This window comes from Schistocerca cancellata, chromosome 1, assembly GCF_023864275.1.
Source record: "Schistocerca cancellata isolate TAMUIC-IGC-003103 chromosome 1, iqSchCanc2.1, whole genome shotgun sequence".
NCBI lineage: Eukaryota > Metazoa > Arthropoda > Insecta > Orthoptera > Acrididae > Schistocerca > Schistocerca cancellata.
Window position 1 is genome coordinate 1,004,468,071 of NC_064626.1, and position 19,600 is coordinate 1,004,487,670.

General features: G+C 38.8%; 1 protein-coding gene across 3 annotated transcripts in view; it reads right to left on the reverse strand.

The window, feature by feature from the left end:
- The window catches only part of LOC126088914 (protein CREBRF homolog), a 114,107-nt gene that overhangs the window by 75,664 nt on the left and 18,843 nt on the right, over positions 1–19,600 (reverse strand). The gene's annotated exons all lie outside the window — the stretch shown is intronic.

The window sequence follows — 19,600 nt, forward strand, 5'->3', positions numbered from 1 at the left end:
CTGATAAGCTCCCTGCATCCTAGATAACTCTAGCGCTATGAACAAGAGTCTGTAGCACGCCATTGCATTGAGATGTGTGATGGCAGCTTGTAGCCCGTAGATATAGGTGAGTGTGAGTTAGCTTACAAAACACACACTGATACAAGGAATCATCTCCTTTTCTGCAGACCAAAGGTCTCCATTTTTCTCCACTTTGATGGTGGAGCAAATGCTTAGATGGAGGGAGTTAGGGTGTTCCAGAAATCCAGGAAGCATTGCTGCTCCATGTGGCAAACTACAAAGATGTCGTCCACATATCTGCAGAAACATGTAGGTTTCAACATCGCTGATTGAAGTGCTTTTCCTCAAAGTCTTCCATAAAAAGGTTAACGATTATAGGAGACAAAGGGCTACCCATAGCAGCACCGCCAGTGTGCTCAAAATATTGTCCATTAAATAAAAAGTAAGTCCAGGTACACACATGTAAAACAGATGTAAGATGCCCTCCTCCAACTTAGTTCCTGTAAGTTGTAATGAATCCACCAGAGGTACTCATGTGAACAAAGAGACCACATCAAAACTCAGTAATACGTAAGTGGTTAGTGACTCAAAGTCTTCATTTGTCATATAAAATCTTCTGAGTTTCAAATGTTATGTTCACATTTTCCTATCAAAGGGCTCAGAAGAGAAACCGGATGTTTTGCTAGGTGATATGTTGGGGCGCCTATATTGCTCATGATAGGGTGAAGCAGAACCTTTTCCTTATGGATCTTGGGCAGTCAATAAAGTCCTGGTGGAACTGGTGCTTGTACTCTTAAACTCTCTTTAAGATGGTCAGGAAACTGGCTGGATTTGACAAGCGCAGATGTCTTCCATTGAACTGCATTAGTTGGACCCTTCTTTAGCCAGTGATACGCTGAGTCCAGCAGCAACTCCACCACCTTGAAAAAGTAAGATGTTGCAGGCAAAAGAACAGTTGTGTTTCCCTTGTCTGCAGGTAAAATCAATACTTCTGTGTCTTCTCTTAACGAAGAGAGAGCTTTCCTTTCTTCAGTGTTGATATTCTGCTTCGGTGTGGGCATTCTGGTTATGGCTCTGCAAGCCTCTCGCCTTATTTCTTCAGCAGTCTCACTCACAAGTTTCAAGATGCCTTGCTCAATGGCACAGATAAAATCCTTGAAAGGCACGTGCTTTTGAGTGGATGCCAAATTTAGTCCCTTTTCCAACACCAATATCAGAGGATCACTCAGTTGTGTACCTTTCTCCAGCAGGGGCACTAGATGTCACCATGCTTTAGGATTCATCTGCAATGACGATCTAGCCCCATACCTTCGCACCTGTGCTTTTCTATCGAGTCATCATATATACTGGAAAGTCATTGCAGCAACATGTCAGCAAGCACCTGAAGAAGACGAGCAGCTGTCTCATTAAAATATTGTGCAGTTTCCACAACATTATCCAACACGACAACCATGAACCAATGAAACAGTTACATTGGGAATGTCTCAAACAGTACATTGTTTTGTTTTACTACTGGAAGGTCTGCTGCATCTGTTGCAATTTTTACAAGTCAAATCATTTCTACTGTACATAGTTTTTGTAAATGCTGTAAGTTAATCCTTCGTGTAATAAATTTTTTGACATTAGAACTGAAATTCTGTATTACAATTGGTTTATGGTTTCATGAGATATTCCTTTAAATTTTCTTGCAATGTCAATGTCTACTTGTATTCTGTTTCTTTCTGTTATACGCAGTGATAATGTTCATCATAATGTCAAAATATTGGATCCTGTAGAACTTTGCCTATTTCTGGGTGTTAGGTATAATATAGTATTCAGATATTCCGTCTTCTTGTATTTTTCTCACTTTCTTCTTTCACCCACATTACTTCACATTTATGTTTTATTCATCTTGCTATGAACAAGGCTGACTTGATGTTGGCTTCCATTCCATTCACTATAAAATTAACTACACCTCAACATCACATTCATTCACAATAAAACATGAGGAGAAGAACAAAATAAATTTTCCAGATTGAGAAATTGGGAGAAAGTTCAACATATACCTTCACCACTATCAGAAAACCTACAACTACAGATAGAGTGATCCACAGCAACCTCTGCCATCATAGAAGCAAAAAAGAAGTGTACCTTCAATCTTGCATAAACATACTACGCAAATATTCTCAAGTAACAACAGTGTCAAAACAGAAATTGATACATTACACCTGTAGCGCAAAACAATGGAGATAATCCCATGATTGTTGACAAAATTCTTTCCAAAATAAACAAAACAAATAAAAGTAAATTAAAATAAGAAGCTACATTTAAAGAAATTCAAAATAAAGAGAGATCCAAATACATTGTTTGACCGCATTGGTGACAAATATCACACAAAATTCAGCACGCCCTACAAAAAACAAATTTAAAAATTGGATTCAGATCAGAGAACACAGTAAGAACACGAACATACCATTCACTGCAACAAACAGCACAATTTTGCATATCTGGAGGATATAAATTAAAAATGTAATTTTTTTTTCAAAGTCTTTACATCAGTGAAACAGAGAGAAATTTTAAAATGAGATTCCAAGTACACGATAACACCTGCGAAAAGAATCCATCACCATTCAGTACACATTTGAGAGAGCAAACTCACGAAACAACACACACAGCACAGTGCAAGTCAGTTCTACACATGGCTGATAAAGGCAAATATCTAAACATTCTTAAGGAACTAGAAACTTTTATTCACATGAAAAAAAGATTGGAGTGGTATTTTAAACAAACAAACTGACCGAAACAACAAACACATTATCAAAAATGTTACAAATATCCTTGTTCAAATAGGAAGAAACATTTTAGACATAACATAATAGACTTCGTACATTTTATATTAACATATTCTACTTTTATTTTAACTATATTTTCATATACTTATTGGCAATGAGTGAAAAAAAAATCTAGAGATTGTGCGCATTACGTAAACCAAAAAAATTGCTCTAAGCACTATGGGACTTAAAATCTGAGGTCATCAGTCCCCTAGACTTAGAACTACTTAAACCTAACTAACCTAAGGACATCACACACATCCATGCTCGAGGCAGGATTTGAACCTGGGACCGTAGCAGCAACATGGTTCCGGACTGAAGGGCCTAGAACTGCTCGGCCACAGTGGCCGGCCGTAAACCAAAGAAAAGATACACAAGAATCTGACCACAAAATATGCCACTGATATTATAAAGCACTATTGTCTTCATTTATACTGAAATGTGACTGTGCTAGAAACCACATAAAATTAACAGAATATCCGCAAAAACTTCTATGACAGCTTAAAAGTAAAATACAATAAAGTACTAAACAGTCACACACAAAGTTATAAACACATTCCAACTTCCATAGTGGATCGCCTATGGCATGTATTACATATTATTTTTATGTAACTTCTACAGGCCTGCTGATGATCATGTGCTCAATACCTGTTTGGTAAATTTTTAAAAAAATGATAAAAGCAAGCAGCTTTGTATTTACACGCAAATGAAAATATCATTTTCAGCCATATGAAGACTGCACAATAACTCAAATACAAAATGTTAATACCTTTAATTGTTTTTACCAACAGCTGATAACTCATTCATCATATTTCTGCACTGGACATAAGCCCATTACCAAATGGGTAAACTAGCAATCAGAGTTTATTATGAATGAACTGTACTCAGAGAGAAACAAAAAGCCTCCTGGTGCCAAAATCGAAATAGCAATTTTGAACTAAAACAGGTCCCTCTTTAGATACCTCTCAAAATTGTGGATTTTTGCTTTCAAGAATATTATCCTTTTGACTTGGAGAGGAGGAGATGATGGTCCACAAACAAAGGAGAATATAATCGGAGCAAATTATTGTGACTGTTAAGTGACACACGCTAATTACCTTTAAACCTACAATAGCATCCTTCTAGTTGAACATTTATAAAGTTTTAGCAATGGTAACAATCTCTTTCAAAGAAATTCAAGAATGGGAAACAGTAACCAAAATCCCCCATCCCCCCCACCCCCCACCCCTCTCTCTCTCTCTCTCTCTCTCTCTCTCTCTCTCTCTCTCTCTCTCTCTCAAGGTTATTATCAGAAGCCAAAGAATATAAGCAAATATTACACAAAAGGAAAAAAAGGGGATTAACAAAGACAAAAATATCCGTTGTCCCTTTGTGTGTGTGGGTAAATTGATGGCACACAATGTATCAGCCAATTCTGTTCCATCAGTTTCTAAATTGTAGGATAAGAAATTTTGATTAACGAACCTCCAGTTCATGTTCTTCACATAAAGCAACTGAGGTGTCAGTCATTCACAAAATGCAAGTCTGGCTTCAGGGATGATAAATTCCTGAAATGGGTTTCTGGTGAAAGTACCCTATTATACCATAATAACTGTGGTAGTGGACCCTCCTGGCAGTAACACCCCTCTGTTCTGATATAATAAGGGAAAAAGGACTATATTTAAGCTCTTTAAAATGACTAAATATGTGCTCTTCCCAAGTAAGTTATCAAAGCCACATCTACAACCAACAGAATATTTTATTTTTTAATTACAATTGCAGCTTACAGGAACATGAAATATTTCATATTCTTGAAATTCTGAGGTAGCGGAGCAAAAAGTAGAATTTAACTGTTGTTCTGTAGCATTGCTTTGTACATTTGTTTGTTTGAAGTCAATGACACACCATAATTTTCTGCAGAATGATTCGAACACACTTAAAAGATACTCAATAACACTACTTCCTCTATATGTAAAAAAAAATCTGTGTTATTATGACTGTGACAAATGGCAACAAAAATAAAATTCGTAAGTTTCATACTTGTGTGACACTGAAATCTTAAGTTCCGGGAATTCGTACCCAGTCCATCCTAGGACTGTATACAGCCTGAAGGAAGCACGGACTGTCAGGACAAGCTCAGCATTATTTTACCAATACAAACATATTACTTGTACACAATCAATTCAATGTGAAACCACCACCCAAATAATTGTCATGTCCACCTCCATATCCATATTGTGTTGGCTGCTATGTGGAGGATTTGGGTTCAATTCTCGGCACTGCCAGGGATTTTTCCTTGGTATGAAGACTGGACCAGGTGCACTCAGCCTCGTAAGGCCAAGTGAGGAGGATTTTGAATAAGAAGTAGCAGCTCATTTATCAAGGTAATCGACAAGGCCAGGAGAGTACCATACTGAACCCACAATCCTCCACACAGCATCCAATGAGGCCATTGGTACAGGGTAATAACAGCAGTTAGTCAATCCCAACAAGTCCAACAGGACCAGATCAAGGAGTTTTGTTTATGCTACAATCATCGTTATGTTACTTGAGATCCACTGCTGGATGAAGGTCTCCTCCAGACTTCTCCATACGTCACTGACCTACCTACCTACCTACCTACCTACCTACCTACCTCCCCCCCCCCCCCTCTCTCTCTCTCTCTCTCTCTCTCTCTCTCTCTCTCTCTCTCTCTCACACACACACACACACACACACACACACACACACACACAATGTTGCAATCTGCAAGCGCACATTTTTCGGTGCTTCTTCCCGCCGTCCACTAGTCTGCAGTCTTCGTCTTCTTATGTGTATTGGGATCTGGAAAGAACTACTTTACTCTACCTACCATCAGTTCACATCACAACTTGTCCTGTCCATTCCCATTTCACTTTCAGTACAGTGAGTTCCTCTCCAGTATGTACCATTATTCAAATTCTTTTCTCCTGTGAATCTCTGTAATGCTAAACATAACGCTCTCCTATATGAATGTGTGGTATCTGTTCTTTCGAACGTGTCTGAAAGAACAGACAGCACACATTTATATAATTGATATGCCTCAATGGGCAATGGATCCGCAACCATCAGTTCAGATGTACATTTACATTAGACCTCTGCAGCGGGAATTTAAAATCAGTGAGCAAGGAGGACATGGATGGGGACTGTGGATAAGAGTTGGTGCTGGGTGGAAACGTAGAAAACAAGGTGACAGGATTTTGAACAATAAACTGTATATCGTATGCACAACACATCACTCTCAGTCATCTATGGGTGCCACTTCATTCGAACGTTGTTATGTAAATAGCTACCACAATGACTGAGACATATACCTTCCATACATCGTGTCAGCATATGACTCTTAAGTACACAGCAGTGCTGGATTCTCACCATAAAAGACAATATACGGTAGAAAGATGCCTTCATCTTTGGAGGTAGTTAAGCCTACACTCTGGAGAAATGGGGACAAAAAAATTCACGAAAATATTATGCTATTTGAGACAAAAGATGAAAAAAGCAAATACGAAAGTGCTAGAGTGACAGGAACAGATGGTACATGTATTAGTAATTTACCAAAAGGGTTCTGCTAATGTATCCCTAGACACCTAAGGGTAAAACAAAGTAGTTTCTGAGATGATACCAAGTATTGTATCAAGGTCATAGAAATGACGCTACCTTGCAATTTGCCAATGAAAACATCCATTGGGTATTGGGGACGTGTTAAGCCACTTAGAGGGGCTGTAGATGCTTTGCCAAAAGTACCATTATCATCACCAGTATGAGCTGTTAAATCTAGGAGTAAGAAAATGAGAGAGGAAGCTGAGATCAAGGTGTGCAGGAAGTGGCTTATGCATTTAGATCACATCACTAAATAACAATGTAAAATGTTTTATGAAGTGTTTTTGGGATAGTGTTTTAATATATTCAGAGTATATTACGAGTATACGTTGTTATTAACCCTGTATTGCTACTGGTGGATCTCCGGGACCCTGACTTGTGTGAGCCATTCATTTTCATTACGAATCTACAATGTTGGTAGGGTTAATTTAGAAGAACTCTGGGACAGAGATGGAACAGGATTGGAATTATTCTGCTCTACGATGACCCTACAGAGATTCAGGTTTCTCGCACAGTGTCTGAGATTTGATGATAAGTCAACGAGGTCCGACAGGCGAAAAAGAGGATAAATTGGCTCCTATAAGAAATATATTTGATTTGTTCACCAAAAGCTGCACAGAACACTATTCTCCTGGAGAATATGTCACTGTAGATGAAATGTTTGTCAAATTTCGAGGACGGTGTAGTTTTAGAATATACATTCCTTCCAAACCTGACACATATGCAATAAAAGTGTTCAATCTAGCTGATGCAAGAACAGTGTACATGTCAAATTTGAAAGTTTATTTAAGTGAGCAACCAGATGGACTGCATAAGTTGAGTAATCGTGCTGCTGATGTTGTCAAAAGGTTGTGTAATCATATTTCCAAAACATCAAGCAACGTAATGATGGATAACTGGTTTACGAGCTACTAACTGACCCTGTCACTTCTCAAAGACCATAAATTAACACTTTTGGGAACAGTAAGGAAGAACAAGATGGAAATTCCCCCCAAATTCGCGAATACAAGAGATAGAAATGCTTTTACAAGTATCTTTAGCTTTCAGAAGACATGCACATTAGTGAGTTATGTAACAAAGAAAAACAGGTGCCTACTTCTAATGAGGACTATGCACCATGACGACAAAATAGATGCAATAACTAGGGAAGAAATGAAGCCGGAGATGATAACTCTGTATAATGCTACTAAGGGTGGGGTAGATTTAGTAGATCAGATGTATGCCACCTATGATGTAGCAAGAACAACTAGGAGATGGCTGTGGCCTTATTCTTTTGCTTACTGAATTTAGCAGGCATAAATAGTCTCGTCATCTTCAGAGCTAACAACCAGGGGGAGACCAAGAGGAGAGAATTTCTGAAATCGCTTGGGAGGGCTCTTGTTGGAGGCCAATTACTACACAGGGCTGGCAGTAAGCATATCAACCGACCTCTCAAAACATCTGTCAACAGACTGGCGGGGTCGAACAGCAAGAAGATGGGAGTGTGAACTAGAGTACAGTGTCTAAGAGAGGATGGTGTTATGGGTTTGAAGATAGCAAAATGCAATATATTTGTTACAAATGTTCTAAGTTTGTGTGTCTCTAAAAACATTCAAGTTAAATTTGTAAAGACTGCATGTAGTGGCCTGGTGTGGTAAAATGACACGTGGAAACAGTATGTTCAAAAGACATTGTGGAGACTCAGTTTACTTACAACATTTTCGTACATGTTTTCTACTCATCTGTTCAGACCTGAAGTTGGTTTTCGTAGCTTTCACTGTTCTAATCTGTGTGTTATGGCACATGACAGTCGCATTGTGTACTCATTTTTGTCCTGTACAGTATGTAAGTGTTAGAATCACTGTCTAATTTGCTTATGTAGTAATAAAGAACAACAATTTACTCAAACCCAAAGCAAAACACGTTTGTTTACATCATCTAGACAACATAACGTGAATGTGAAGCCCTTTTGTGCTCCCTATCCTTAACAACTCAGACTGATATGCAGGTCAGGTCTGCGAGAGCTCTTGTAGCAAAAGTGGTACAAACGAATACAGTAGGAATGCAGGGTTAAATGTCCTTGTTTTCAGTGTTTTTTACAGTAGTGTCTGTACAGGTTGTAAGGCTACGGTATGAGATACTGTCGAACAATGTAAGTCCATTAGTGACTCCTGTATTCATACTTTTTGAAAAGGGGAGGGAAACTGAGGCAAATTCCTTTCTCTCAGGTGGCATATCTCCGAGAGCATCCCCATTGAGTGTCTTAATTCTGATGATTTTCCATCTCTTCAGGGCGAAGTAGTGAACACACTACAAAAAGCAGACACTTGAAGCAGAACTGTTGTTTTCAAGACAAACAGACATCACACTAACTAGTCACCAGTGGATGTTAAGATAGGACTATAATATGTGGAAGTGAGAAATGAAATACAAAGATTGGTGGAGACATTTGCCAAGTTAGTAAGCAAGCAGAGAAGGGGAAACTGTTGACGTAAGTGCAGGGAGAATATTGGGGAGCGAGGTGGGGAGGAGGGAGGGGGGAGGGGGGGGGGTGACTTTCATACAATAAGTTGAGAAAGCATTTATGTTAAATATAGTGGACTTGTTACCACAAAAGCTGATACGACAAAAGGGGATGGTTAGATGTAGGCAGGAAGCTACCACACAGTGTTTGGTACTTGGACAGCGACAATGTTCAAGAGTTGAATAGTATGCTAGGATAAGAACAAGCAGTGGCAGAGGCAAACATGTTGAATCTAGAGTGTGGTGTGTTGAATCACACTAGGGTAGTGGACAGAATTGACATGACATACACTGAAGAGCCAAAGAAACTGGTACACCAGCCTAATATTGTGTAGCGTCCTCGCGAGAGCCCAGAAGTGCCACAGCATGACATGGCATGGACTCAACCAATGTCTGAAGTAGTGTCGGAGGGAACTGAAACCATGAATCCTATGGGGCTGCCCATAAATCCATAAGAGTACGAGGGGTTGGAGATTTCTTCTGGACAGCACATTGCAAAGCAACCCTGATATGCTCAATAATGTTCACGTCTGGGATGTTTGGTGGCCAGCGGAAATGTTTAAACTCGGGGAGGGTTCCTGGGGCCACTCTGTAGCAATTCTAGACGTTTGGGGTATCACATTGTCCTGCTGGAATTGCCCAAGTCTGTCAGAATGCACAATTGACATGAATGGATGCAGGTGATCAGACAGGATACTTACGTGTCACCTGTCCAAGTCATATCCAGACATATCAGGAGACCTACACCACTCCAACTACACATGCCATTACAGAGCCTCCACCAGCTTGAACAGTCCCCTACTGATTTACAGGGTCCACGGATTCATGAGGTTCGCTGTCCCTTGTCGATCATCCAGCATTGAAATCTGCAGTGATTTGCAGACAGGTTGCACTTCTGTCACGCTGAATGATTCTCTTCAGTCTTTGTTGGTCCTGTTCTTGCAGTATCTTTTGCTGGCTGCAGTGATGTCAGAGATCAGATGTTTTACTAGATTCCTTATATTCACAGTACACTCGTGAAATGGTCATACAGAAAAATCCTCACTTCATTGCTATGTCAGAGGCGCTGTATCCCATCGCTAGTGCGGCGACTATAACACCGTGTTCAAACACACTTAAACCTTGATAATCTGCCACTTTAGCAGCAGTAACCGATCTGACAACTGCACCAGACACTTGTTACAGCAGGCGTTGCTGAACAAAGGACCGTATTCTGCCTGTTTACATATATCTGCATTTGAATACACATGCCTATACCAGTTTCTCTGGCGCTTCGGTGTATAAGGAACACAACAGAAACAATAAATTATGACTTGGATAAGGTGCAAACTCAGCAAAATTTATTGAATGAAAGAATGGTTGTAGCAATGTTACTACAGTCTCTGGCAGATAATCATGCAAGGATTGAATTTGCAATACTGTAAGAAGTACTTCATCATGTGGTGCACGGACAATTAAGTCCTATGTTGTTGCCAACACAGCAGTTCCTAATCAGACTATGAAAAGAACATTGAGAGGTACCTACAGAGTTGCAACAAATAAGGGGACCAACGGAACAAAGTCTGCCACTATTCAATCAACTGTCAAAATCTTGAATTAACATAGATGTAGCAATAATACACGTGTCGATGCAGTTCCCAGTGGCGGGTACGAATGCACGCTACAAATGCTTCGCAGTAGGCCTTCGTCCCTTCCCGATGAAATGGAAGACTAAAGGAAAACTCGTACAGCTAAAGACATATGAAGTGTTGCAAGTTTCAGAACAGAGGGAGATCTAATTAATGAGCAACAATGATACCAGAGAGAGGGTTTTGTGGTCTGTTTAGCTAAGATGGTTCAGACTAGTACACAGGCATGTGAAGTACAACCATTTCTAGGAAGACAGAAGGAGCCAAATGTCAAAGGAATGTCCTGTCACCACAACCTTATTTTAAGAAAGTGGGTGTGCACTGGGTTTATAACAGAACAGTGATAATTTCCACATCCATTGAGTGTTGTCAAGATCTGACCTGCTTATTTAATAATTTTTGTAAAAGGTTAATTAGAATGGTAAAGGCATGATTAAATTATTGTTCTTGAATTAAGAATATAAAACAAATCATTTCTGTACACTCTTAGCTCCTCCTTAACTTGGTATTAATTATCATTATGTAAAGTGTAATAGTGTGTACGAAAGAAGGAAGCCATTAGACCTGAGGGCAGTCAAGCTTTTGCCCTTGTTGTTTGTGTTTGGTGAATGCCTTTTTTACATGGGAAAAGTCAAAGATAGCAGATCCAGCAGATACTGTTGAGATAGGGGTAACAGCTAGCCTTGTCACATTCTATTTGTGAGAAAACCTTTTATGTGGAAAAAAGTTTACCACAGACAGACTGAGCAGTGAAGGCAGGCAGTCAGCAGTGATAGTGGGAGGTAGTGTTCTGGTACTATTTGTGCTAATACAGGCACATACTGTAAGAAGACTAAGCTTATTAAAGCTTCTGCATTACAAAGTTGTCTCTTGTAATTACTAGCCATGACTGCAAAACTTACCAGGCTGTATTGTGGTGTTGTACGGTTTGTACAACTTGCCTTCAAACAGGCTTAATGAGGGCAGTCATTGCGACACCACTGTCATATCATTTTAACCAGACATGGTGAACAAGTGCGTTTTGAGTGAATATAGATAAATTTAATTTCTGTAACTTGTCACCATTTAATTCCAACCATCAATTCCAATTTTCTTACAACCTACATTAAATTTTATCAATGCTGAGTGTAACAGCAGCAATGGTAGCTGCTATGATATAATCCATTCATTGATACAGAGTATTAAGCATCTTGGGTGTGTCTCTTCGCTGCAGTACTTGAATAAATCTGTTGGCATAAAATCATCCCCCCCCCCTTTCTCTATCTACCCCCACCCCCTCCCTCCCTCTCTCTCTCTCTCTCTCTCTCTCTCTCTCTCTCTCTTCCTTCCAATACTAAATTGGTGATCCCTTGATGTTTCAGAATGTGACCTATCAACCAATCCATTCTTCTGGTCCGGCTGTGCAACAAATTTATTTTTTCCCCAATAACTCCTCATTAGTTAAGTGAACTAACCATCTTATCTTCAGCGCTCTTCTGCAGCACCACGCTTCAAAAGCTTCTATTCTTTTCTTACCTAAACTGTTTATTGTCCATGTTTTACTTCCACACATGGCTACACTTGATACAAATACTTTCACAAAAGACTTCCTACCACTCAAATCTATATTCAATGTTAACAAATTTCTCTTCTTCAGAAAAGCTTTTCTTGCCATTGCCAATCTACATTTTATATACTCTCCACTTTGCGCATCATCAATTATTTTACAGCCCAAGTAGCAAACCTCATCTACTACTTTAAGTGTCTCATTTTCTAATCCAATTCCCTTTGCATCACCTGATTTCATTCGACTATATTCCATTAACCTTGTTTTTCTTTTGTCGAAATTCATCTTATATACACCTTCTGAGGTACTGTCCATTCCATTCAGCTGCTTTTCCAAGTCCTTTGCCTCGACAGAATTACGATGTCATCAGCAAACATTCTCCCTGGACTTTAATTCCTACTCCAAATTTTTCTTTGGTTTCCTTCACTGCTTGCTCAATGTACAGAATGAGTATCACATCTCAATCACTGCTCCCTTTTCATGCCCCTCGACTAACAACTACTATCTGTTTTCTGTTCAAGTTGTCAATAGCCTCCCACTCCCTGTATTTTACCCCTACTAGCTTCATAATTTCAAAGACAGTATTCCCGTCAACATTGCCCAAATATTTCTCCAAGTCTGCAAATGCTATAAACGTATGTCTGCTTTTCCTTAACCTATCTTCTAAGATAACACGTAAGGTCAGTATTGCCTCATGTTTGCCTACATTTCTCCAGAATCTAAACTGATCTTCCCCAAGGTCAGCTTCAACCAGTTTTTCTATTGTTCTGTAAAGATTTTGTGTTAGTATTTTGCAACTAGTATGACCTATTAAACTGATTGTTCCGTAATATGCACACCTGTCAGCTCCTGCTCTCTTTGGAACAGGAATTATTATATTCTTCTTGGAATCTGAGGGTATTTGGCCTGTCTCATACATCTTGCATGCCAGATGGAAGAGTTTTGTCATGGCTGGCTCTCCCAAGCCTATTAGCAGTTCTGATAAGATGTCGTCTTCCAGTACTCTGTCAAATTCTTCTGCAGCATCATATTTCCCATCTCATATTCATCTATGTCCTCTTCCATTTCTATAACATTGTCTTCAAGTACGTCTCCCTTGTATAGACCCTCTACATACTCCTCTCACATTTCAGATTTCCTTTCTTTGCTTAGGACTGCTTTTCCATCTGACTTCTTGACATTCATCCTCAGTTGGCTTCACTATTTTAAGTTGTAAAGCTACCCATTCATTTTCTGCTCTATTTGTTTCCCTTTTTCTAGTCAGCTGTTGCCTACAGCTCCTTCTGAAACTCTTAACAACCTCTGGTTCTTTCGATTTATCCAGGCCCCATCTCCTTACTTTCCTACCTTTTTCCCATTTCTTCAGTTTTAATCTACAGCTCATACCCAATAATTTGTGGTCAGAGTCCACATCTGCTCCTGGAAATGTCTTACAATTTAAAATTTGTTTCTGAAATCTCTGTGTTACCATTAGATGACAGCTAAACTGCAGAAGATAGTATGTTGATTGTTTAAAACTAATCTTGTAACTCAGCAATATAACAAGAATAGATTGCTGCGCACCATACAGAGGAGGTGCTGGGTTGCAGACAAGCACAATGAAAACGACTGCTAAAATATTTAACTTTCAAACAATGTTCTTCTGAAATCTCTCTCTATCTCTCTCTCTCTCTCTCTCTCTCTCACACACACACACACACACACACACACACACACACACACACACCTGTGAGAATGTGTGTGTGTGTGTGTGTGTGTGTGTGTGTGTGTGAGTGTTTTTTCTATTTCAGACGAAAGACTTTGTCAGAAAGCTTAATATCTTAGCAGCCTTTTTCATTGTGTCTGTCTATGACTCAACACCTCCTCTACTGGGTAAGTAACAATCTGTCCTTTTCATTATGTTATCATTCCATCCAGGAATTCCCAACCGTTTAAAAAAAAAAATCTGTTCCTAATAGGTTTAGTAAATATTTTGGCTTTACACTGAGAAGGCTGTCACCAGAATGGTTACAGTACTGTTACAGTTTTGGAGAATTTCCTAATTGCCCTGAAACTGATTTTTAAGTTTCATTGTTTTTTTTCTTCCATTTTGATTGGAATATCATCTCCATTTTTCTTGTTTGCTAACCAGTTGGTATTAATTTGTCAAGAAACCAGATCACACGCATTTTCAGAACAAAATGTGCTGTGTAAACTGATATGTTAAGGAAGAAGCAATACACACTGTGCATCAGGCAAACCTTCAATAGATGCCCAGGTAACGTTTTGTAAGAAAATGTCAAGAGCACATTAAATGGAGGATCTAACTTTGACCTCTAACTCCTCTACAGAAGCTGTACACTACCAGCAATACCTTCCACTAAGACAGAACAATGGTCTAAATTTTCAATTGGAACACAATAGTTCACAACAGTTCCATATAATGCATAATAGCCTGTGTCTATTTTAAGTCAAATCAGCAGCTGCTTGAAATTTGGATATGTTGCGAATCCAGAAATCACCATCTGTATTCTTGTTGCCACAATAGCAACAAAACAAGCTCAAAACACGATATTATTTATAAGCTTCACTTGTAGGACATGAAGCCATTACTGTGTTGTTATGTGTCAGTAAGGTATAATACACACCACTTGAATTCTGCAGTCAAAGGCACATTATACTGGGCACAAAATAGTGAAAACCAATATTTATATTGAAATTCACATGCTATGTGACATAGTAGCAAATGAAAACAGTGATCTAGGAAGTGCAGAGCCTCTTTTTCCAGTGCATGATCAGTTTTTGTTTATTTACTTATTTATTTATTTGTTTTTGTCCTCAGGCTATCAATTTCAGTCAAAGTAATAATTGACAGACATGTTTAAAACATATACTAATACTTTAAAGTCAGATCTGAAGACGGTCACCAATGACAGAAATCAAAAGTCTGAGAACAAATTTTTGTTTTGTCACAGACTGGAGTAAAAGGAACAAATTCTATACTGGAAGTGGCCAGTACCAGATAACAAAACTGTGTTTTTTGATGTCTGAGTTCAGTGCACAATGTCAGCATTTCTTAGCTACTTAGTGAATACTACAAGACTACATTCACTACTGTTTTGCACAAACAACTACACTCTCGATACCATCCATATTTTTGGCACTCAGAAGACTTCCCACCATATGCAGATTCCAAATAATTCATGTGCGGTAACTTATATTCCCACAAACTGCAGCAGAACATGAAATATAGCAAAACATGGAATATACTGCAGTGTAAATAATTAGATGAAGCAGTCTCAGATATGAAGTATAAGATACTACAAAAATCCATCCTGGAAGTGGTATGCACTGCATAAAAAAAAATTAATAACTGTAAAGCAGTGTGATATTGCACCCTCCTTCTTCTACCATCAGTATCATTACAAAGCAGAATTCAGTCATTTACAGCCTTACAGCGATAAAATAGTTAATTATGATCCTTACATTTCCAGAATTAGTTTGAAACTGACTACATCTATCGTATGTTACAAGTGTTACCTTTGTTTATAGCAAATTCAGCAGCTCTTTTATATCTGACTACATCCAGGATGAAATTATGAACTGCATTAATACCAAGTGTTGTAAACTGCTACATCTTACTCATCCAGAAACTGAACAAGAACAAAATGACGTGAACCACATCACATTTTCATCGTTTTCATGACATCAATGATCATACATCTATCAACTAACATTTCTACTGCGTAATATCCATCCTTTCTGATTGCTGTGATGGATGTTTCTGATGACTTGACCACAAATGTCTAACTCTGTCCACAGCCGAAAGCCACTGACTTTCCAGCAGGACAACCTGGTACTATGGTTTACACTACTGAACAGTCATTTTCTCTTGATCCATATCACAGCTGACAAATCAAGACAACTATACAACTGCCACCCTCAATGAATACTGGGCATGGAAGTACACAGCATCTTTGCCTCGTCCCACACTGCAGACAAATGCAATAGCATCAAACACATGCTGTGTCAGCTGTTTGTCACAATGAGAGGCTAAGCAGCTCAACAAGACCCTGTGAATGAAAAATAAGAGCAATCACGTGCCATCTCGACTACTTTGTCGTCTTCAAACACTAGCTGCTAAGGTAGTGAATGAAGGTTTAATCTGCCAGAAAGTTTCAATTCAGTAACACTCCACTGCAGAGCAAAGATTCATTCTGGAAACAATCCCCCAGACTGTAGCTAAGCCATGTCTCTACAACATCCTTTCTTCCAGAAGTGCTAGTCCTGCGAGGCGTGTAGAACTATTGTGAAGTTTGGTACATAAGAGATCAGATATTGGTAGAAATAATGCTATGAAAGTGGGTGGCAAGCCATGTTTGGATAGCTCAGCCAATAGGGCACTAGTCCACAAAAGGCAGAAAGTCCCAGGTTCGAGTCCTGGTCCAGCGCACAGTTTTAATCTGCCAGGAAGTTTCAGTGAATGAAGACAACTTGAAAATCTTTACGGTGTATGCCACAGACTTTGATGCATAGAACTTGATCGTGGAGATGTACCCCTCCACAGGCGACACAACTTTGTTGAAGAAGATAAGAGCATTTCATTACAGCGTTCCAGACAATAAGTCCCAGCCAAACACCACAAAAGTGGCATTTGACAAATAAGGACTAGCATTCAGCAACCACAAAACAAGAGTTGATAGTATCAGAAAAAGGTTTTATACTGAAGCTCAACAATGCTGCCCACCTTGCAACACAGCATTTATAGACAGGAATCATTAGTGATGGCAACTAACTAATACACAAAAAATGTCAGCTATTTATAATGGAAGATACAACAAAACTGCAATTCCTTATCAACAGAGGTGTCGACATGTCAGTATATTCCAGACTTATCCAATGCAAATTAGTAAAGACTGTATCTATCTATACATCACAAACAGCTGAACTAATTAAGACTTATCACATTAAGTGCCATACAAAAATTATACTTGTAGATATATATATGATGGTGAAAAACCCACCTTGTTGTTTCCATAATACAGCAAAAAATCATTTTCATCACCTACAGGTGGAGGAACAAAAGACTGCAAGGAGAGAAGCAATAAAAGAAAAACACATTACTTAGAAGACATGACAAATGAAACAGAGGGGGTTTGGCAGAGATACTATGAAATTTTGAGAGATAACTCATCTTGTTAAAAACCAATAAAAAATCAAATCACATCACCAGTAACAAAACAATCTTACTTGTAAAACTTTTTTTTCATTTATTTGTAAAAATAAAATTGCAGACAATGTGACTATTATCAATCACATTTATTACAGAAGATGCCAATGGCACTGCAGAACATTGCAGACCGAGTGGTGTATTGCTTCCTCTAATTGTTCAGTATTCCCACAGCAATGTGAGTAGATCTCAGCATACAGAACCATGATTATCATCCATCTGACATCATTTGCCAGATAAAAGTGTCCACTTGATTTCTCCATCGACTACAGTCTACTACACTACACACCCATGCTGCTCCTGCATGTTTTCTATTTCCGTCTACCCACATTCCATTACATTCTCAGCTTGTCTTTTCTTTGCTCCAAAAATACAGTAATGAACATCCATGATTCCTTAATCATTCTTTTGCCTCACTAGATGTCCAGCCCGTCCCCATTTCCCTTTCATTATAGTCATAAAATCCACTCCAGTCAAGTTCCTTGTCAATGTCCCCATTCTCCATGTAATTCCAATATACATCTCTCCATTGTTTGCTGAGCAACCCCCAGTTTTTCACAATAAAGAGTCCATTATACCAGTCAACAAACATAAAAAGGTCAATTAGTGCAAAAATTTCATGTAGTTGCACACATTGTACAGTGGTAGAGGGGAATGTCATGAAAAACATACTAAAAATCCTGACCTGTGAGGTGTGAGTGGGTGTCGGAGAGTGTTTAAAGGTCACTTTTCTACATTTTTCTTGAATAACTTGAAAACTGTAGCTTCTAACAAACATGTTTCCTACAGTAAAGTTTCTACTCATTTTTTTCTTTTCTCTGGAAATAATAGTTTCTGCAGTGCAAGAGGTGGATAAATTGCAGATTATTAAAAATGGTGTTTTAATGTATGAAGTTAATGTTTATTATTAAATGATGTGAGTTAAGGACAAATACTTAATGTATGTACCACTTCTAAGTGCAGTAGAGCCGTATTAAGAGATAAACTATGTTCTAGTGGTGTAACAGGGTGAAGCAGGTAGGAGGGTAGAAGTGTGAGGGTAGGTAGGGTGCCAGATTGGGATCATGCAGTTCTCTCCATCATAGGTCTGCAAACTAAAGAGCAGGTAGTGATTACCCATTTTATCTACCCCACTATGCCACAAGAAAAAACTACACGGTGTTTCACAAAGTTATACAAACCCTCTCTTACGAATCTCTAGGGACGAAGTGCACAGACATGCCAGGAAAGTGTATATTTTCGACAAAGTGCATTAACACTGCATAGGACGCATACATGAGTTACTAATAACACTACCGCAAGAAAGCATGAGGACAGAATATACATTAATCTCTGCACACTGTTTTCCACTGCTAGAGTGGTAACTGATTCTTAGTCGTCCTGTTCAGCAACTACAGTATTCTTCTGGGGAAGGCAGTTTCCCCACCACAAGCACTGCTTCCTTTTCAGGTTATGGACAGACTATCTCTCCAGCATTTCCTGCCCAGACTCTTACGTGAGTAGACAGACTAACGTCAATGAGTCTGTGTTTGTATAGCGGAATTCCTTTCAGTTTATTAAGTGAGTACTTATTTGCATTTGTTAAATAGGCTTTTGTGTAAAATATATTACTATGACAATGCTGAGATGTGTACAATTTGAGTTACTGACTGTTGTCTGTGACCTCGGTAGTGTTGGTAGGAAATATATTCGAATGGTAAATGTGGCACTTTGTTGCTGTTTATTGTTGACGGCATAATGTAAGACCGTGTAACTGTGTTGTTGTCACTTGGTGGTGAATTAATGAATAGCCAGAGTGTTACTGCATTTCTCTCACCATCACCGGGAACTGAATAAATGATTTCCATTCAGTAACTGCTGGAACTTGTAGTGTGGCCTGCACTGACACTTACCATACATCCACATTGTGTCTCAAATGGTGGGTGTCAATGTTCAAGTCTACAACATGACACTGCTATAATGCAGTGCTTGACTTATGATGAAATATAACAGCTAGGTGACCTTCCATTGCAGAGGGAAAGAGTTTAAGCCTCTTTAGATTTTGAGAAAGCTGAGGCTGGCATCATTCATTTGATACCCCTCATGCTGTGAAAAGTATTCCAGTCAGAAATTGTGGATACAATGAAAACAATGTGTCAAATACATAGTGACAACAGGTTACACTTGAGAAAGGCTCTTCAGTGGTAAGACAGTTGGCAGCTCCGCAGCTGTTGACCATTTTTACATAATAGCACACTTGACAACTGCCAATAAGTACCCACTCAATAAAATGAAAATAATTTCACTATATTACAAACACTCAGTGGAG